This window comes from Pteronotus mesoamericanus, unplaced genomic scaffold (assembly GCF_021234165.1).
Source record: "Pteronotus mesoamericanus isolate MK-2021 breed Mesoamerican mustached bat unplaced genomic scaffold, CSHL_Meso_final contig_291, whole genome shotgun sequence".
Taxonomy (NCBI): Eukaryota; Metazoa; Chordata; class Mammalia; order Chiroptera; family Mormoopidae; genus Pteronotus; species Pteronotus mesoamericanus.
The window spans coordinates 1,204,340-1,227,063 of NW_026555124.1; positions in this window are offsets into that span (position 1 = coordinate 1,204,340).

Consider the following 22,724-nt stretch of genomic DNA (forward strand, 5'->3'; position numbering starts at 1 on the left):
CACATTTCTTGCATCCCTATTATATATTTGGTCCTGTTCTCAGTTCATTCATCAAAAATGAGGAAAGGAGAAGAGAATAAGCCACATCTACTCTTAGCAGAATATCTTTGTTGATATTACTATCTTGACTCATTTCCTTCTTGCCCAATTCTACCCAAGACCACACACATATTCTACTCCCCAAGAAACCCTTCCACAACACTAGCCATGGGTCTCCAACCCTTTTGCAGCTGCCTAATGATCTGTATTACTCAGTTCAGCCCTTCAGTGTGGTATAGTTCACCTCATCTCGACAATCATATGAAATCAGCTCAAAGACAACAAAGGCATGCTGCCAAGAGTAGAGGTGCCATATCCTGGGGTCTGTGAAGGTCTCAGCCTCTTGGCAAGTTCTGCTTTTAGTGCACCTTAGAGGGTTTCTGATACTAGAGATCCCCTTTATTGTAGCTGTGGCTTTGAGAAGCTTGGGAGGTGCTGTTGCCCACTTAGGGTCAGCTCCAGTAGGGGCAGTGGGCAAAACCTTAGTACAAGCTTGACTCAAAGCTCCAGGAGCAAGTGTTTTATGAGAGAGGAAATGGAAGTTTCCAGTCTCTTAAGGCCTAGTCAATTGGTTCAGTGTCACTTCTGCCATATTTGATTTTATTTTTTTCCTTTTTATTGAATTTATTGGGTGACATACTAGTTAACAAAATTATATAGATTTCAGGTATGCAATTCCACAACATACCATTGGAACTCTATTGAGTGTTCACCACCCCCAGCCTTCTTCCATCACCACTTACCCCACCTATTCCCTCTTCCACCTCCTCGACCCCTCCCCCCAGAAGTCATCACACAGCTGTCTGTGTCCATGAGTGTTTTCCTTTTTTGCTCAATCCTTCACCCAAATCTCCAGCCTCCTAATGCCCCGCCTCAGCTGTCAGCCTGCTCTCTATCTATGAGTCTGTTTCTATGTTAGTTCATTTTGTTCATTAGATTCCACATATGGGTGAAATCATATGGTACTTGTCTTTCTCTAACTGGCTTATTTCACTTAGCAAAATGTTCCCCAGGTCCATCCATGCTGCCACAAAAGGAAGATTTTCTTCTTTTTTATGACTTCTGCCATATTCTGTTGGTTACATTGGGTTAGAGACCCATCCAGATTCAGAGTGGGTGGGATTAGATTTTACCGCTCAGTGGGAGGAGTAGTAAAGATTTGCAGCCCTCTTTAACCTATCACGCCTTGATGAAAATTAAATTATGTTTAGAACCTCATTATGTAAACAAGAGAACTTGGGGACTTATTACCCCTTTGTGGTCTCTTCTTTAAACCTACACTCTTTTTATAGGTCTTTGGAGTTATAATCTGAATTTGAAAGCTCTGATAATAGCTGTTTGGTGTGTGAGAATAACAGAGAAGAGACAGTACTATATATTTAATGGTATTTCCCTCTAGATATTTTTCCAGCTGGGGACTTATTCTACCCAGATGATACAACCTAGCCTTTGGGTCAGTGCTCTGGATGTTCTGAATGCATATTCTAGCACAGGCTGTGGGAGCACCTAAAAGGTGCCCCGGCTGCCTGTCAACTGATCTCCATGTTGGGGAAAGTGATCTTTTGGGACACTCTGGGAGTTCTTTAATTTATACTCTCCATTTAACCATCCCAGGAGGGTTGTGCCTCACTTTTTTGCCTAGAGCGGAGGATTTTATCAATAAAATCCTGCTCCCCCACTTTTTTTTGTTTGAGGTTCTGTGCAGGTCTTATCTGAGAACAAGCAGGTATTTGTAGAAATGTGACTTTGAGCTCCAGATACTGACCTGCTCTTTTGTTCTGGTGACTCATTTTTTCTTGACTGGGGTGGGTTTCTATTTATGATATGGCTGCAAGGCCACAGTGACCAGTCTGGATACCATCATACATGTAGGCATTCCCCTCACCAAGAACAGAGAAATTACTGGGTGCATTTGATACATTCCTTCCAGAGGCGTAGCCATCCCGTCACCCCCAAGTCTGTCTACAGAAAAGGGCAAATAAATACAGTGCACTTGTGTTACACTCATTCATTCCTTAGAGAAGCTTGTCTATAGGAAGACAGGAGGTGTCTTGTTTCAATGAACCTTTTATTCTCAGGATGGAAAATAGAATTTAATTTATCCTGGGGAGATAGTAGGTATTTCTGAAAATCTTTGGATAATAAAAAATAATTTGGAACAGAGAACCTTGGAATTTAAGCTGGAATTCTGCACTTTATCATATTTCCATTTTCCTAGTCCCTGGACTTCTATGCAGAGTTAATGGTTCACTCTCTAGGGATCCCAGGTCCTGAAAAGTGTGAATTCAAATTAAACCCAGAAACAGGAAGTATTTATAGCTATAAACCAAGTTCAACATAGACATTGAAGTACATGTGTCTTTATAAACCATCTGACAAAATTATATTTTGGAGTAATTTTCTAGAAATCTCTTACTGATGGTAATGCTATCATAAAATTATAAGTTCAGCATCAGTCTGGCCCTGCAGGCTCTTTGCAGCTGCTAGAAAGAGGGCCAGTAACTTGAAAGCCACCGCAGTTGTAGGTAGAAGATCATACCCAATCAAATGCCAAATTTATTTCAGATTTTTCCGCATGGTTTCATCTACTCAGACCCCATGACTCTGTACCTTACTCAGAGTGTCAGGGTCCGTGGAGGAATTTTCCAACTTGAGTACTTCTGAGATGGTGGAAAAAAATGGACACTTGAGCACTGGATGACAATGAATGTATGGGGGCAAGACGGACTGGTTGTTCCAGGAAGACATTATTACATGATTTGGGTGTTTCTATTGAAGTGTCATTCTTCTTATAATGTCTTCAAAAGCACAGAGATGGGTATCACTTGTAAGTAGATCAGTGGCAATATAAAACTATTTTTAAAGGATTTCTTCATAGTCATACAAGATGTGACATAGTTTATTAAATAGTTTCTTTGGGACTCTTTTGGGTTATTTTTGTTCCTTATGTATCTGGTTTTGATGGAGAGATGATATACCATTCACTAATCCTCTTAGCATCCTTCCCAATGTTTCACTTGCCTAAAATTATAGAAAAACACTTCCTAAATTCTCTTCCCCAAAGGCCACAGTGTGCAGAATACTCCCCATCACACAACAACAGTGTAGGGGAGAAGGGAAGCCACATTCATTAGGAAGCACTGGGGTTTTCAATAGAGCACAGTGTTGAACAGAGAGCCCTCCTCCCCGCCCCGCCAGCAATCACTTGAAGCAGAATGAGCTTCTTTGAAATATAAGTGGCCCTGTAAAAACACAAGCAGATTCTGCAATATCTATTTAGGGCATCCGGGAATGCCACATAATAGGAACTTGAGCACACCTGATGGTAACCATATGGCAGGTTCTGATGACTGACAATAGGTAGAGGCTGCAGTAATTAATGAAAATGAAACGCCATTTGTGGCCCCCACAATGAGAAGATGGAGAAGAATCCCATCTATTCTCAAAGGCTAGGAGTACCCAGAGTGTGTTTCTAGACCAGGACTGTCTGGGCTCTTGTCTTTGGGTGTGCACAGGCATGAGAGATGACGCGGTGGGAGGGAAGGCTTGGTTTTGGCCAGAGAACTACCATCCTTCTCGGGGCTGCCATCGGAACATAAGTTTGCAGATCACCCTGGCTAATCGTGCATTACTAACTCCCTGTACCTTGCTGGCATTTTAGTTTGTTGGCCTGGTGGAGTACAAGACCTCATTGTTTGAGGATGCGGGTTTGCTGGGTATGATTTTGCCGTTTCTGGATTTCAGGGCGCAATGACTCTGTTAACTCTCCTGGGGGTGACTGTGCTTCCTGTCTTGAGCTGTGCTCTGGGTCCGGGTATACCAAGGTTTGGCTGGCCCCTAGCAAAGGCGAAAGAAGGAGGCAGTGCTTCATTGTTTTATTACTTCTTTCTTGGACGTGGACTGGAGTGGAGGATGGGAGCAGGCCAGGCAAGTGGGCCACGGAGAGATTCCAGAGAGACTGATTGATCTTGTCAAAAAGAATAAAGGTATCCAGTCCCCGGCACCCCCCTTCAGCACATGGGCATGTGGGATTGAGGCGGTCACTGTGAAGTCTTGCGGTTAGGCGTTCCAAAAAGAAGTTTCTTCATGATTCCTGATTGCTTAGGACAGATATAAGCAATACCAGCTGGGGCCCAGCAAGCCTGTCTCCAGCTTTATTGTTTCTGATTTATCGGTGGTGTGGCCGCCTAAAAGAACTGAACTATCTGCCCTTTATTGCTAGCCTGTTCCATAGCCAGATAGGAGAGTTGAACATTAACAAGTGGATTTGCTTTCAGTAGCTATGTGCATGTGTGTATGTACGTGTGTGTTTACCAAGATAATAATTTCTCGCTTAGGGGTAAGTAACTCATATTTCTATAAGAAGATCCCCATTCTTTTGTCTCCCATCTTGAATTTTCCCTAATTTATTTGAAGCTGCCTCTTTTACTGGAGCCAGAGAGGCTTCATAAGGCTGTTTTGTAAGAATCCCTGGTAAGTGGTAGGAATGAAGTCGGAGCCAGCCTGGAGGCACCAGGCGCTGAGCATTGCAGAGGCATTTCAAGTCACCCCTGGTGGACAATTTACACTGTTCAGTGTTAGAAGGCTCTGCAGCCGCGGTTTGGGAACCGCCCTGCCCCACCCCTCCACCAAGTCCTTCCGCCTTGGCAAGTCAAGTTTACAAATGATATACTCCACTCACACTGCCCGAAGTTTCTGGCTTAAAAGTGAATAGTCAGAACTCTCAAGATGTGTAAAGGGACAGGCTTATTACCTAGTGGAAAATGATCATCAAGGTTAACTATTCCTGGATTGACAAAGTAGACAGACAGACTGCTCTGACTTAGCGGGGCAAGTGAGAGATTTCTGGAACCCTTCCATGTGGGAAAGGGGCAGGTGGTACCAAGAGATGAGTGCCTCTGACTTCCCAGTCCAGAGTTTGGCCCGTTCCTTTCCTTCCTGGAAGAAACAAATAATGTCCTGAGAGAATGGTAGTGTCCGCTGGAGGACTTGGCCTTGGTGTTTGTTTTCTGAAACATTTTTTCACGTGGGCAGTCACTTCCTTCTGCACTCCTTGATTACAGGTTACAATGAGTGGGGGAAGGGGAAGAATGGAAGGTGAGTGCCCGAGTGAACAGAAACCAGCTCCTGTTAAAAAACTTAGCCTTGTCAAGGCGAGCTCCTGGATGGAGATACTCGAGATCGATGGCCCACCCCACTTTGGGTGGAACGAAGAACGAGACTGTGGTTTCATTTAGGATCTAAGAGCACACCAGGGCAGCAAAGGCGTTTTGCTGACAGACCCCCCTCTGCCATAGAAAATGAACAGTCTCTTCTGTCTTGTGTATGAAAAAATCAAGGAAATTTTTTTATTAGTCTCCTTCTGTCACCATTTATCCCTTCTATACTCTCCTATCTCCCCCTACCCACCTCCCCCCACTTCCCCTCTGTTAATTACCATACTGTTGTCTGTGTCTGAGGTTTATTATTTTTTTGTTGTTGTTTTTTGTTTATCTCTTCACCTTTTCCACCCAGCCTCCACCAAAGAAATTTTTTAATAGTTCTACACAATCCTTGAAGCCTGGTCCACAGCCAAGACATATTAGCTTTCTAAATCTTTAACAATATTTTCCTCCACAAGAATTAGGGCAAATTTTTATAGCATTCTCCAGTACATGTGGCCTTTTTTTTAAAAAAAAAAAAACACAAACAAAACCAAACATAAGAAAAGGCCAAGACTAATGCTATTTTATTATCTTCTTAGATTCTTTCAAGATTGTACTAGAGAAAAGGAGTATTCCAATTTGGCTTAATCAGAAATGGGTATATATGAATAGGGAGGTCTTTAAAATACAGAGTCTGGCACAAATAATGCCTCTTTTTTATTACAAAATCTTTTATTACAAAATCATAGGCATGTAATTCCGTAACATAACAATATCACAGTCAAACACACCATATGACATTTTAGGCAAAATGCTCGAATTAAAACTATAAATTATTACACCCATATTATTACCCTACCAACTACACTCAAGCAAGCCTTACTTCTGCCGGAGCCTGTATTTAAACTATGGATTCGTTCCTCCCCAAAGGTGTAAGGACGCTGCCTTCAGCACCTTGCTTGGGGCGGGGGTGGGAGGGTGTGGGTAGCTGAGCAGTTGACTTTATCAGACACTGGCATGGTAATGAAGCAATCTTGATAGAAATAGCCTCATTGCTATTCACTTTTGCTAGCTCGCAACTAATTTTTGAACTAAGGTTCTATTTTTTTCTTTTTTTACGCCAGAGGAAAACAGGCACAACAAGCAAAACAAGAAAATGTCCTTAGCCTCTGAAGCTAATGACAAATGCAGACTGGTGCTGCTCAAGCAGTCGATTTGGGGGCCCCTGCCTCTGCCTGCAATGGTTCTCCACCCCTGTCCCAGCCCCCGAGGTAGTGTGGAGGACTGGCCCTTCCTCCTACATTCCTTCCCTAAAAGACATACAAAGGGGTGCATTCCCTTCCAAAGGTAACATTCATCTCCTGTTTGGAGGGTTCTCACTTATCCTTTCTATCTACACTTATCTACAGTGTGCTGTAGTGAGGAGCATCTTGCTCTGAGACTGAAGAGACCCTGGCTTTGGCTCAGGTTCTTCTCCTACCTGTGTGACCTTGAACTATTCCCGGCTTCAGTATCTGCATGGAACAAGATATTTGGGCTAGATGGCCTATAAGATTCCTTCTAGTTATAACATGCTATACTAATTCTCTTCCTATTTTGTCCATTTTAAAGCAAACCTTTTATTTGGGAATAATTTTAGATTTACAAAAAAAGTTGCAAAGACAGTATGGAGTGTCCATATGTGTACTTCTTCCCTTTTCCCCCATGAATAACGTTCACGTTACTTTGGTACATTTGTTATAGCTGAGGAACCAGCATTGATACATTGCTGTTAACCAAAGTCTACAGCTTATTTAGATTTTACTAGTCTTATAATGTCCTTTTTCTGTTTCAGAATCTCAGCCAGGATACCATTTAGGTGTCTTGTCCCCTTGGCCTTCCCTGGTCTGCGGCAGTTTCTTGGATTTTTCTTGTTTCTGATGACCTGGGCAGTTTTGAAGAGCACTGTTAGGTATTTTGTAAAATGTCTCTATTTGGGTTTGTCTGATGTTTTTCTCATGGTTAGATTCAGGTTATAGGTTTAGGGGAGGAATACCACAGAGGTGAAGTGCTGTTCTTATCCCATCGTATCAATGGTATGGTACATGCTATCAACTGGTAATGTTAACCTTGATCACCTGGCCCAGGCAGTGTTTGCCAGATGTCTCCACTGCAAAGTCCCTGCACTCCCCTTCCGTACTGTACTCTTTGGAATCAAGTTACTAAGTGCAGCACAACTCAAGGTGGGGAGGGGAACAGAGATTAAGCTCCACCTCCTGGTGGGGGAGTGCTGCATAAATTATTTAGAATACTTCTCTAAGGGAGAGCTATCTCTTTTCCCTATGTATTTACTCAATCACTTATTTCTATCAATGTGGACTGATGGATATATATTTTATTTTTATAATTTCATTGAGATATGATTGACATATAATGTGCATGTGCTTTAGTTTTTATTTTATTTTCCCATTACCATTTATTCCCTTTAGACCCTCTTCCACCTTCACCCATTCCTCCCCCTACAATCACCATACTGCTGTCCATTATAATCCACATTCTATTATTTATTTTGTTCCTCAAATTGTTATACTTGTGGCCTTTCGGAGCTCTTTCAGATTGGCTTCTGTGTCCTTTCACATGTCCTCATCATTTTGTTTTGTGAGCACTTCCTTATTTTCTGTCATTGCATAATACTTCCGGCTCATATTGTGTATTCCTTGCCCTCTCTCAAGAAGCAACCATTTCTTGAGGCTTCCTTTTATTGGAGAATGGTGTTAGAAACCTTTGGTTTTTGGCATCTAGGTGCCGCGGGCGACTTTCTCCTTTGTAAAATACACCTTTCATGTATATAACTTTGTCCTGTTGGACATAACAGGAGTATATAATGTCTTTCCCTCAAGGTTAATATAGGTCAACATCATGCAAAAGAGTGCATAATCAAATGTTAGAGTGAGTACTATTTTGGTTAAAATCAAAAGGAAGTATACCTTCTCCAAACTCAAACAATTCATGTCCAATTATTCTATGTTGGAACTGGGAAATGTTAATTTATTTACATGGTTATATTAACAGTCTGAATAAATGTTGTTCAGTTCAGACATGGGTCCCCCAAACCATGCAAACTCTCCCTTCCTTCAGAAAGAAGAGATGTCAAGACTTAGAATACTTGGGAAGGCTTCCTAAGGGAGGTGACACTTGACTTGGTGCTTAAAGGCCAGGAATAGTTTGTTTGGGGCAAAGGAGAGATTCTTGTGTGTCGTTTTGAGAGACATAGTAGAAAGAAACTAGTTCATAGATGGGGTTCTAAAGGATTTATTGAATGTTATTGTTCTTAGAAATCTATCATCCTTCTTAAACCTATAATGGATTTCCTCAATATTTCAAAGATACACTACCTTAATCCAAGTCCTCAAAAATGTTGACATTTAGTTGAAACATTCTTAATGTTTTCTACATGAAAAGAGACAGAGCCGATCGAGCTTGTACCAGTAAAGTCATAATTATTAAATGAGCGCTGACTCCTTCCATAGTAGAGACAGGGACAAATGGTAATCTTCATGTCCATGGTGGCAGGTGCATGCATGGGCTATCTAATGTTGTTCAATGGTACTTTTTAATCTTGGTGTTCTTTTGTGTAAAGAGCCTTGGAACATCTATGTAGATGGATTTAGAGATGTTCTTAAGTTTCTCCTTGGAAAGAGTAGCCAAAAATGAATAGGATGTGCACTGGCACAGACTCTTTAATGGATGTAAAAATTCATCGGCTTGGGTGTGCTGGGTCATCACCATATAAAATGACCTCCGTCCAAACTCTTAGGTCAAGTGTACTTTCTTCAGGACCAGAACTTTAGGTCTTTAAATAATGAACTGTGTTTTTGTTCCCATAAAAATGGCTAGAACTCACTTATTATCCTTTTTTTAAAAAATTAAGTTCTACTAGATCAGATGGTTTTCTTTATTTATGAAGTAGTTCAATGTGAATTGATGCATTGATGAGAAATAGGGCTCAGGACAGAAAACAATCTTTTCATACACTAGAGCAGAAAATATAAGAAGTAGTAATCCTCCTCTTCTACATGTAAGCTTTATTTCAGCACCAAAAGGAAGTTTTTATCTGTGGAAGACAGAAGCAGCTTTGTTCTTGGTGATATTACAATAGCACTTAATTATATTCATCTTACTGCATGGATTAATGTAAACTTTGAGTCATACATATCCCAAGATATATAATGATGTATAGTAAAAGCTTAATATAGAAGAGTTGCTCTAGCAAGCCACAAACTCATTTGAGAGCATAGGTCTGCTGTGCTTTATGCTGATAAAACTACTTTCACTTGGGTAAGAGGGACAGATGGGTGGATGTGAAGAATTGTCTTTATCCCCTCTGGTTATGTTAAAGACCTGTGTTTGGACAGTAGAGTGATTTTTTCCCTCCAACTATTGAAGCCATGTTCTCATGGAGGACCCTGTCTACTGCTTCAGCCTCATAGATCCTGACACCTCTTGCTCCAACAACCTACGCCTGAACTTCTCTTTAACAGCTGCTCCCATAGCAACTACGAGACCTTGTCATCAACTGGAGTTGCTCCATTTTTGAAATCCTGAACTCTGAAATTCTCCTTTCTGACCACAACCTCTGATCCTTCTATCAGTCCCCAGTCTTTCATGCCCTTGAAACATGTTCTTTGGTCTCATTGGGACTCTCGCTCTTTTGACCTTTCCTTATGTTAGCAGTATATCACTCCCTCGTAACTCCATTTCGATTCCTACCTTGTTTGTGCAACCATTTCAACTATACTCTCACAATCACATTCAGTTCTCTCACTCCTTTGACTTCTTGTTTTATCTATCTTTCCGATCTTTGGCTAATAATTTCTCTCTCCTTATTCTCCCTCTTCCCTCCTCCCTCTTCTCATCTCCCTCTCTCCTTCCTTGTCTTCCTTCCCTTTTTCCCTTGTTTCCTCTCTCCCTCTCTATTTTTTATTTTGTTGTTGTTGTTGTTGTTCTGGGCTTCATGGGAAAACACTTACCTAACCAAGATGATCTCTCTCATTATAAATTCACGATTTCCAACCTCATCTAGATGATAAAGCTATTTAACTCCTGGGCCAGGACTAGAGTGGGGCAAGTGAGCTACCCAAAATGCAAAATTTAAGGAGGCACTTACTCTTAGAACTGACCCTGCATTTTGCTGAGAATGAGCGCCTCCTTAAATTTTGTGCCTTAGGTGCCCCTCTGGCCTCACTCCAGTCCCAACCCTGACATTTCTAATCTCTAGTTACCTTTCTCATGTGCTGCTAGGTGTAGCCAGTCTAGCCTTTATCACTGTCCTTAATCTACCTGTTCACCCACACATAAAGGGTGATTTTTTCTATTTCAGTGAAAAAATGCTGGTTATCAAATTTGAATTTCCTCAACTTATTTCCATCCTCCCACCAAACATACCTAATTCCTCAACAACTACCCTCTTTCATTCCCTTTGCTTTAAGAGATGTTCCATACTCTTCATCTCTGTCCTTGGTCGCATCACTTCAAAAACCCTCTAGAATCCTCACTCATTATCCTCTTCCTCTCTTGCATCATTGACTCTCTACAAGTATTGAGTCTCTCCTTCATTAAAGATAGTCTTTTTTCAATCTTACTTTTCTTTGGAGCTAAGCCTAATCTCCAATGTCTGTGAAGAATGGTCTACAGTCTTCCTCATCCTCAATTTGCTACCTGAGCAGTACAATCCATTTTTTAAAAATCAGACTTCTGCTTCCATCACTATACTATGTTCTCTGTCAGAGTTCCTGATGAGATCCCCATGGCCACACGTGTTGGTTTTTCTGTTTTCATCTTACTCAACTTCTCTGTAGCACTGTCACTTTGACCTTGCTCTCGCTGGTGCCGAAGGCAGTCTATCCTAGTTCCCCACTCATCTCTTTGGTGCCTCTTCCTCAGTCCCTTTCTCTGGTATCTCCCACTTGTCTAATCCTTACATGCAGCTGGTTCTCAAGTTTTATACTGGGTCTTCTTCTGATCTAATAACACATTCTTTCCCTGAGTGTCTACCTAAGTCCTATGATGTCAGCTACTACCTGAACATTCCCTGATGAAACCCACTTATTATTTCCAGCTGGAACTTCCCCACTGAACTCCTGATTCCCATTCTTCAAGCTCAGTATTTCCAAAACAGATCTATCTTTTTCTCTAAACCTGTTTTCTTTTGTATTTTCTCTTCTGCATTAAGGCATAGTTATTCACCTAGTTAAGCAAGTTAGAAATTTCAAAGTCATTTTGGAATTTTTCTTTTTCATTCATTTTATATCCAGTCATTTGAGTCAGCCATCAAAATGTTTTTTCAAATTGACCTCTTCATGCCTGCTGTTGATATCTTAGTTTAATTCTGTATTATTGCTTGACTGAACAAATTCAGTAAGCCCTGATTTGTCACTTGGCCTTGCCTGTGGTCTCTTCCCTTTATGTCTTTCTAAAATGCCATGTTTGGTGTTGTAATTTCCCTGATCAAAACCTTTGGTAACTCGCCATTGACTCAGATCAAAATTTATGTGGTGTTCAACATCTTTTCCATTCCACCTCTCCAGGCTCTTGTCCTTCCTCTTCCCTTTTATCAATATATTCTCAGGGATGCCAACCATGCAGCTTTCCAGCTGTTTTCTGAACATGTTTTCATGCCCTAAAATAACTCTCCAACCTTTTCTTTCTAGTCAACTATTTATCCTTCAAGACCTGGTTCAAATGTCACACCTCTCAAAAGGCTTCCTTTGTCTTTCTCTTTCTTTCCCCTCTCTTATGAGAACTTGAGCCAAAAAAGCATGTATTTATTGCATTGGAGATAGTAGTATATATCTCAGCCTATTTCACCAGGCTATGAACTTCTTGATTTTAGGAATCAAGCCTTAGTCATGTTAGTAACCCTTGTATCTAACTTGGGACTTTATATATAGTAGGTAATCAAACATGTTTCTAGAAAATAATAATTGTTCCTACTCTGAAGCTAACATAGTGGGTGACTTTAGCCAGTTACTTCTCTTGTTTGGCTTTAGATTTCTCCTCTATAAGAGAAAGGAATTGAACTAGAGTGTCTCAAAGTTCACTAAATTTCTGTGATTCTATGCTGGAGTCTGTTTGATTTTGGAGCTGACTGAGAAGCCACTAGGGGACATATAGATGAAACATATATCAGAATTCTGTTGAAGCACTACAGAGGAGCAACTTGTGGGGAAGTAAGGACAAGGTAAGGCATGTAAAAAGAAAGATAAAAATGAGAAAAGTATTAGGGAAGAAAGAGTAAGATAGGAAAATGTCCCTCCTGAATCTCATGCCTTCAGAATCTTGCAATTCATTAGTAAACATTTCTGATGTATCTACTACGTGAAGGCCATAGTACAGCTTGCTGTGGGAATCACAGTGCAAGTTTAAGGCGTGATTGCTGCCTGCAATGAGCTTGCACTCAAGTTCATGAGAACTGTAGATACACAAATTTATGATTACATAGATACTGGAATGAGTGTTTGATATTATCTAAGATGAAAAGAAACAAAGTTTTGGGGGGATATATGGATGGTCTCTTGACCAGGGTAGCCAGCAGTACACACAGCTATATTTTTGTATGAATTACAATATTGTGCTCCTTCTTCTGATTTTGATAATGGACTGCATTTTCTGTCTCCACTCTCCACTGGTCAGGCCTGTTCAGGGCAAAACCCTCACCACTATGTGTGGAGGTGCTGCTCCTAGTTTTTTTTTCTCCAGCCAGGGTCTTAGAGAGGATATAATGAGGGCCATTGGCACCATCATGCCCATACACTCCATGAGGATCATTGGTAAGGTGGCCAGCTACCACCATATTGATTCAGTCATTTGGGGCTGGCTGGATATGTGCAAGGGTCGCTGGGAGCTTGGATCAGTTTTTCTTGACTTTCCCTACCCTCCTACCTAAACTGATACTGTAGACTGGCTGATTCCCTGCCCTCATTCTTATTCCAAAGGGGATGATGATAGTAATGGGACCTCCTCTCCACTAATCCTCCCCGGCAATACATCTGCTCTGCCTGACTTGCCTCAGCCTGCCTAGGACTTTACTGTTGCTGCAGTGGTAGTGGGGTCTGCACCCAAAAGTTCCAGAGGCGGGGCCATGCCTTTTGCTCTGCTGGATACCCTGGCAGGCTGGGGACTGGCCAAGGGAAGGGCCACTGAAATAGTCAGTGATGGGAGGGGACTCAGCGCTCAGCGTCCTGCTATCTGCTGTGGGTTCTGCAGGTAGAAGAAAGCCTGTGTATGACATGAAGGGCTTTCTAGTGGACTCAGTGACTGTCCTGGGCTGTCAGGCTTCTGTTCCTTCCTCCTCCTTTGCTCATTTCTCTCTTTCCTCTTGATTTCATTCCCTGGTAGGCTGGCTAGGAATCAGTGGAGGGAAAAGGTAATTGAAGTGCTTAAGAGGAATTGTTTGGGGGAGGAGGAGGCAGGGTCAAAAGGAGAACAATTAAGAAGCGATGTGATACAACTGTGCGGAGAAGAATTTAGTATGAATATAATGATCAATTTCCTAATAATTAGGTCTGTTAGACAGCAGAATAGTTCCCCAAGAGACAATGGTGGGAACCCCATTGCTTGGTCATTTCTAATTAGACTGGAGAAGCACTCACAGAATACTGCAAAGAAAATCCCCCATGCTGGGGGGATGGGCACATGACCCAGGGGGGCCTCCCCTATCTCTCATTTCTATGATTCATTGATGAGCACGTAATTCACCGATTAGTTAGGCTATCAAACTTTAAGGGGTTTATTGGTTTCTCACCTCACCTCTGGCCCTTTTAAATTGACCAGATCTATTATCTTCAAAGGGAAAATTCAGGGCAGGCAGTGACCTAGGCCAGGGCAGATACTGCCTCATTTCTACCAAATAAGTTTAAAGAGAAAACCCAGCCCCATTCTTCATCTGCCATGCAGTGAGTGTGGACAGTTTGAGCTTTTACCCACTGATGTTTCCCTCTTCTTATGAGCCTGCTGGGTACGTTTGAGTTTTATTTAGAGAAGGGGTTCTTAACCAGCATCCATTTGGTAATCAAGTACCTTACCAAGAACCAATACAGCGTGCTGATTAAGTGCACTGTCTTTCAGGCCAGCCTGCCCCAGGGCTGGTCCTGGCTTGGCTTTTTGATATCTGACCTTGGGCCAGTTACTAAGCGTTCCGGGCCTATTTCCTTATCTGTAATATGGTGCCCATGAAAATAGCTATCTCATTTGGGTGTTGTGAGGATTAAACAAATTAATACTGGGAATCATAGGACTATGCCTGTCAGGTACTTTGGACCAGTGCTATCTTGATGATTGGTGGTCATTATTGTTGCTGAACTGGAATCACTGTTGAGGCATATGTCTTCCTTTAGAACTTCTGAATTTGTTGGCACTCTGTTTACCTTAGGCTGATGGGAGCGGATTGGCTGTTTTTCCGGGTGTCATTGTGCATTTGAACATTTGTCTTAGCAGGCATTTACTGAGTCTCTACTGGATACAAGTGGAGAGACAGTTCCTGCCCTTGAAGGGTGAATGATCTTGTGTTTGTGTATATGTGTGTGTGTGTGGGGGGGGGGGGGGGTGGGTTCCAAGAGAGAAGGAGCACAGATAACTACCCTAAAAAGTTTGTGGAGTGCCCCAAGAGATGCTGTCCTTTGGAAACACCAACGTGATCTCATCTGATTGGGGTGCAGCCAGGAGTCCCAGGAGAAAGCGCCATGCAGCAGGTTGCTAGGGAAGCAGGCCTTGGGGATTGGCAGGGGCCACTTCTGGTGGTGTGGGTCTAAGTACTTGACTAGAGCCTAAGGTTCACAGAGGAGAGGCCAGACAGACCCACGGGATGGTTTTGCAGCGGCCCTCTGATGCCAGACTGAGAACTTCTACTTCCTTTGGTGGGTAATAGGGAACAAGGAAAGATTTCTGAGTGAAGGAGAGCCGGGAACAGGGTTGTGCTTTCCAAAGACCCATTGGCAGGGGCATGGAGAAGGCAGAGCCTGGGGACAGTGAAGTCAGGCATGAGGCCCAGTGCCTTCCACAGCCACTTTTGTGTCCAATCCTGGGAACCTTCTTTGGGACTCCCAACCTGCCCAGGGGCAGGAACCTAGGTAGAGTGCACACGGCCATCTTTGGGACAGCCCGGCATTCATTAGAACATGACAGTTTGTCTCCTTCTTCTAGGTGTGTAGAGGCAGTGTGGTCCCAGCACATGGTGGGGCTTTGGGGAGATGATGCAGGCAGACCCCATCTCTTCAGCCTCTCCCATGTGAGGCTGTGTCCTGTATGAATCTGACCCAAATGTTGTTATTTAGGGACAAGTGGGCATTTGATTTGTGTCCCGTGGAAGAGAAAGATCAGTTTTACGTTATTGGAGAGAAGAGGTGGCTGAAGTGGTTTGCGATTAAAAGGAAGGAAGGAAGGAAGGAAAGAAGGGAGGGAGGTAGAGGTAGGGAAGGGAACATTTATTGGACACCTGTTATGTCCCCGGATACCTTGCCATGTATATGAAATGAACTTTTATTTTCTCATTTACCCTATCATAACTCTGCAAAGTAAGAATTGTACCCATATTAGTGGTGAAAAAAACTGAGGCTTGTGTGAATAAAGTAACTTTTCTGATTCCCAAACCCATGTTTGCCTGTTCCATGATTGTCCCATGATTGGCTCTGTATCAGGAAAAAATGCCCAGTCAGTTTAGAGAAAGTGGTCCCAGCTTAAGGCTGGCCCTGCTTCTCTACTCTCTTCTATGCACTACAATTCTAGTCAGGGTAGTAGAAAATATTACTGAAGGATGATGGGTATTAGGTGAATCTTATCCAAGGTGTGGTCCCAGGCAGGACTCATCTCAGGGTAAGGTCACCTTCACTGTGACCTTCCCTCTCCCTCCACTTACAAAGTCTGCTTCCAACCCTGGCTGGTGTAGCTCAGTGGACTGAGTACTGGCCTGTGAACCAAAAGGTTGCTGGCACGATTCCCAGTTAGGCACATGCCTGGGTTGCAGTCCAGGTTCTGAGTAAGGGATACACAAGAGGCAACCACACATTGACGTTTTCCTCCCTCTTTCTCCCTCCCTTGCCCTCTCTCTAAAATAAGTAAGTAAGTATATTTTTAAAGAAAGTCTGCTTCCTTCATTAGTTTCCCACTGCTAGGAGGCTGAGGGACACCTAAGTTACCACCTGCTGAATTTCAGCACTACCTGTCCAGAGAAACCTGAGCCTCAAACCTGCAGCCTGCAGATTGCTGCAGAGCCCAGAGGTGCCTCTCCACGCTCCCTGGGTCTGGGATGTATCTGTCAAAGGAAAGGGGCACAACTCTAAAATGACCTCCAACAGACAGACACGCGCCATCTCCACCCTCACTGACACTGAGGAGGAATTCCGAAAGCCTCTCATTGGAAGAGGAGCCAAGGGGCTGTTCATCTCGGGTGTGACACATGCTTTTTCACTACTTTTAAGTTCTAAGATTTTCACTCAATTGTTTTCTCCTCCTTTACCTCTGCTAGAACTATTCCTGAATATTCTCTCTCCCGAGCATCCTGGATGCCACCCCTCTCTCAGCTTGTCTTCCCCTTGCCCTTAAAGCATTGCAATACTCATTCTGCCTTTCTGAACACAGGTATTTGGATGAAGATTACCACCCCGCCCTCTCTATCTTTGATAAGATTCAGGCCATTCTCTTTTCCTATAGAGTTTGTTTTTTTTTTGGTGAGGCTGAACCGGAGGCCCACTTGGAGGGGAATGGAAGGTTCTCATGCTAATTGAGGCCGTGCGTTTCGTACTTGGTTGCCGGGTGGTGAGGCAGATTTAGAGGACTATCGAGAATCTTAGATTAAATACCATTAAAGCCAACTTCTTATACCCCTGCTGTTCAGCTTGCACGGGTGGGGGGGAGACCGGAGATCGGGTGTTCCGGATTCTTGTTTGGGAAAACCATATGGAAAAACGACACAGCAGTAAGTCTATAATCAGGGCTTAGAGCATGTGGCCCACCAGGTGCCAGGAGTATTACTTCTCCCCCTCCAGAAGGGACATGGGATTTGGGTCTCTGATGAGGAAACTGAGCCCAAGAAAAGAGGTTGTTTCCACATGGAGAATGAGAGCGCATTTCTTTCACTAGTACTCAGAAGTATAGTTCTCAAAATTTTTTTCTGTAGTTATTAAAGTTATTCTCAAAGTGTTTTCATACACTGATCCTTATAACAACCCCACTGGAAGTAGGTAGACAGTCTTCTGTGTCCTTTTCCAGCAGAGGAGAAGGCAACATCACAGAGAGCGCTTTGGTGGCTTGGCGGCAGGGGCGGCAGGCTGCGTGTGGATGTACGGTTCGTGCAGCGCACACAGGTGTCAGGCCAGCAAAGTGAGCGGGGCCTGAAATCCAGCCGGTGCTCTGCCCACTGTACGCAGCAGCTTGGGGCTGTGTCTGCTGGGGAAAAGGGACACTTTTCTCTGATGTTGCAAAGGCTCAGCATGGGCCTTCAGTGCCCCAGGGCTAGCCTGGGCTGGCCCTACTGCTCCTGACTTACGGACTGGTCTCGTTCTGCCGCAGCACACTGCCTCTCCTTTGTCCCTGATTATACACTGTGGTCCCCACAGCCTTGGCATTTCCGTGCTCAGAGCAACCCTGTTAATTCTGTGCTATCAGTGGGATAATTTTTCTTATTGGACAAGATGGGAATGTGTAGTTGAGCGATGCTCCAGCTCGAGAGGGGTTTATAAGTGGAATTAAAATAAATATAAGGTATTTATCTTGGGGAATACGTAGTAACTCACTTTGAGGATTTAGAATAGCATCTTTTACAATGTGTAGGTGTTTCTGGAAGTAGCAGTTTCATTTCTGCTGAGCGGAGACCTGTGCATTCATTCAATAAACGTGTATCGAGGCATCTGAAGACCTCCTCCATCTGCTGACAACACGATGGAAGAACGTCCCAGGCCTGCTCTCAAGGAGCTCTCAGTCTAATCGGAGAATTAGAAAGCAAATGAGGGTTATAGCATGTTATTAATGCAGTAATTGAGCAAGTGGCCCCTATGCTGCCATTAAGGCTGTAGGAGGGTTGGCCAGGTGAGAAAGGGCAGAAAGTATAGAAAGAGCAGCGCGAAGTGTGCAGACTGGGCTCAGGCAGAGCATGGGCAGTTTGGATAAAAAGCACAAAGCGAAGGTAGGAAGGGAGAGTGGGGCGAGGTGAAGTTGCTGCTCCGGGTCCTGGTGGGCACTGAGGAGCTCCGGGCTTTCTCAGGAGGGCGGTGGGCAGTCAGGAAGGGATTCAAAGTGGCAGAGCGGGAGGGTTCTTTTTATATTTTATCAGGAGAACCACTGTGACCACGGCGTAGAGTGTGGACTGCAGGGCAGCCAGCCCAGGGGCTGGAAGGTTGCTGTGGGGATCAGAGGAGAAACATCAGGCTCTGAAGGAAGGAGGTGACAGCAGAGCCCTGTTAATAATTTTTAGGTCAAGTTTTTGAACGTCTGCCAAATGATAACATGCATTTTTTATTTCCACCAACTCCCCTGGAATGGACCAACAGACATGTCAACCCGCTGGAGCAGAGAGGAGTGGAGGGAGGGGGAAGGGAGAGAGGAAAAGGGGGGTGTGAAGAGGGAAGGACAGGGGAGGCTCCTTAAGGGGGTACCTCCTTTTGTGCTGCTTATAGAGGCATTTTTGTTTTCTTTCCTCCTCCCTTTTGAAAGAAGGGTAAAGACCAAATGAAATATCTGCAAATGGCATAAAAGCAGAAATGGGATTTTTAAACAGAGCACATTAACAACATTAAAAGCTTTTGTCTGCATGACAGCCAAATGAACATATAGGGTTGTGGACTGGAACAGTTTATATTGTAATGGCTTACAATACCCCCTGCAATGAGAGAATGCATCATTTTTAGAACTATTTGATTCACTTAATATACAGGCTGATGCAAACTGTATATAAAAAACATGTAAAACAGCATCAATGAATTTCAAAGCGAGCAGCAGATTTTTTCTTTGCAAAAACCCTGTCTTCTATGAAAGACTGGTTTTAAAAAATGAACTGTTAATGACACGTGTAAGCTTGATGCATACAAAATATTTTTTCTTTTTTTTTAATGGCCTGCAGAATAAATTTGAGCATCAACACAATGCTTCACAGGCTTAACATTTCTCAGCTGCTATGAATCATCAGCGCTAATGTATTCACAACAGACGAGGACCAACTGCTGCTATCAAAGGACTTGCTTGAATAACTGTAATAACTGGAAAATTATTTTGATAGCCTGAAACAATCTTATATATCACAGAACTTTATTAAAATAATATCAAATCAAATTAGCTTGTATCCCCATAATGAATTAAGTAACAGGTTATGCTGATATTAATCTCAGCTAGCTTGCAGGCATTGCAGCAGGAACATTTAATAAGTTGGTCCCTGTTGCTCTGAACTAGCAGAAATCCTCGAATACCCATGCTTATTCAGAGAAAATACATCAAAAGCCTCTCTCTAAATAATGTGCCCATTTTTGTGCCTTTGGTGAAATTATTCATAAGAAGGAAAAAAAAATCTTTGGAAGATCTCTTGAGAATTCTGATTACCTGTTGACCTGTAGAAGAAGCTGTTTTTCATAATCCCCTAAACACTGTCTAATTCTTGCCTCAGTCAGTTCTGCAAATGCTGGCTTTACCTTAAAATAATGTGATAATGTTGCCTTATCATCTTTAAGTGAGACAGGCAGTGGCAAGATGGTTCTATCACTTTATTTTCCATATCCCATAGCATAGCTCTGATGTAAGTCCTGATCTTTGATCCTCAGCCATTTGTGGATGTGCTGGTATGTGGCAAAGGGGTGGGGAGGGTAAGGCTGCCCACCCGGGTATGTTTGCTTAATGTAAATGCTGGTGAAGAAGTGCCTCTGTATTCAGTACGCCCCTGTCTTGTCATCTCTGGAAAGTTTTCCAGTTCCACCAGCTTCTCCTATTTCTAAAGGATTAAAAAAAGAAAATGAGAGCCAGAAATGTTGGTTGAGAGTGCATCAATCGCAATTTGAAAAAACAAATAGATGTTCATGGGGCAGGGGAGGAATCGGTTCTCATTCCACTAATTCTCACCTCGCTTGCTCTCCCTGCCTAGTTTCCTGACTAGTTTTTCCAGGGCTTGCTGCCTTGAAATGGGAGGTCCTGTTCTACTGCCTTTGTTTCCCCTATAACTTCTAGCATGGTGCTTGGCACATTAACCACTTTGTCACCAGTTGTGGAATTGGGTCACTTTTTTCTGCTTGTCACATGGTTCCAGGACACAGCCTTATCCAGCAGAGTGAATGAAATGCCTACAGGTGAGATAAAAAATAACAACAATTTTAGTTCCTTTGGTTGAGCACCACTTAAGCCACTCTGTTCCAACAGTCTCCATCTCGTCTCCTCCAGGTCTCCACTCAGCGTCCCTGCGTCCATCCTCAAAGGCCCCAGCGCTTCATTGTCTCGGATGCCAACTCCTGAGGCACCGAGAGGGTGCGCTAAGCTCCCCTTGAGGTCAGCTCTCAAGTTGATATAGAATAAATGTGTTTTCTTGATGATGATGAGAACTGTGATGAGACATGGCCCCTGTGCTTGAAGAAATGGGATTGTAAAAACTACCTGAAGTGGCTGAACTTTTAACTGTGCTAATTATCTGTAACTACCCTTGGGAGCTGAGCTCCCCATAGCGCGCTTGCTGGGGCTTTACAAGTTTAGCTATTCTGCAAGTGGCACCGATGTTAGAGTCTAAACAGACGGTGTGACCTTCAGAGATTAATCAGTTAAAGCGTCCCTTATGAAGCTGTTTTAGATTATTCTTGACAGTAGCTGTTTTTGACAGGAGAAGGTCAGAATCAAAGTCCTTTTTCAACCATTGTAGGACACACGTCTGCATCAAATGTAGCAAACATGCAGAAATCATTGAGGAAAGGTGCGGGCGTTGTTTTTTAACTCCCCATTTTCATGCTTTCCTTTAAAGCAGAGACGTTTGGAACATGACAAATGGGGAAAAATGTTTTCCACCTGTATGCCCAAGCCTATCTGTGGAGACACATAATACCCTTTTGCGTAGAGTCTCTAACATATTTGAACATTTCCCCCTTTGATGTTGAACCACGGGTCTTAAGTGCGCTCCCCACAGTCCACTTTTACTCTGTGAGTCAAATTGAAGTTCTTGAAATGGGGCCGAAGGCTTTGCTGGCGTGTGACTGTGCTCTCATTCTGTAAGAAAGAGTAACCCAATCAGGGCATTGTGTTGCAGTTTCTTTTATGAAATAAGTCACTTTCTGGAGATTGCTGTTTGCTTTTGAAAGCTGGAAGAGTCAATTTGGGGCTTAAGGAGCTGGAGAGGAAGCCTCCAACTGCTGACGATTGCTTCTTCCTCCATGCGAGTTTCAAGCTATTGTCCAGATAAGAGAATGCAGGGTAAACCTGGCCTGATGCAGGGAATTCCATATTTCAAACACACGTCATATCGTTTTCTTTAGTTCAGTTGCATATATCCAGTTGCATAATATTTTTAAAAACACAAATACAGCTCAGTCTCTTTATCAGAGCTTGTTCAAGAATTGATTTATTTTTGAGGAACCAATACATTAGTAGCATTTTTCCCCTCTGACATATGCACTTTTCTTTTTTACAGTATAAGACTGCACTTCTGTTCAGGAATAGAAAATGAACGAGGACTGCAACTACCATGCTTTCCTTTTGGAAACTAACAACAAAAACAAAACAAAACAAATCTCACTATCTTGGAAACACTGCAAGTAAACAATAGTAACATTGCCTACTTTTAAGGAAACATGAACATGGTTTTGACTTTGATATTAGAGGCCAGAGATCCTGAAGTGAAATAAACATCTAATTCTTTACCTGACTGTGGATGCAATCAGAAGGTACAGAAGCCTGAAGAGAGGCCCAAGATACCTTCACAGCATGTCTTCTCCATCTCAGTGGGGACATTGAGAAGGAAAGAACCATCTTCTAAGCCCCTGAAATCTTGAATCCCTCTCAGAAATAAAATCAACTCTTCAATCATGAATATATATTGGAGCACTCATGTGCCTGAATCTGTGCTGAGTGCTGGTGTGGGTGGCTCACAAAATACTACTTCCTCTAATCATAGCCTGTGTCTACTTTAAGAGACATGAAACAAGTCAACAAGACAGTATGATATACAATAGAGCTATCTCTTTATTTCCTTTCATGTAGGGAATCCTTACACTTGGAGAACGTGGTCAAGAGGCCCAATCAAGGTAGGCAGTTGAGGTCTTCTTTTATATTTCTATCCTTCTGATATTTTACTAATTGACCACCAAGTGCCTGGCACTGTGCCAGATACAAAGGAAGATGCTCACAAAGTATAAAATAGTACCCCTGCCCTCAAAGAGGTGTTGTCTGATTAGAAAACCATATATGAAAAAGTTAAATAGCAATGTAAGACACTCTAAGGGGCACATGCCACAAACATTCTAAAGATACACAGGAAGGAGAAGCCTAATTATGAGGTCAATGAGACAGTCATTTTTAGCTGCCTCCTGATCATATTAGGTCCTTAAACTA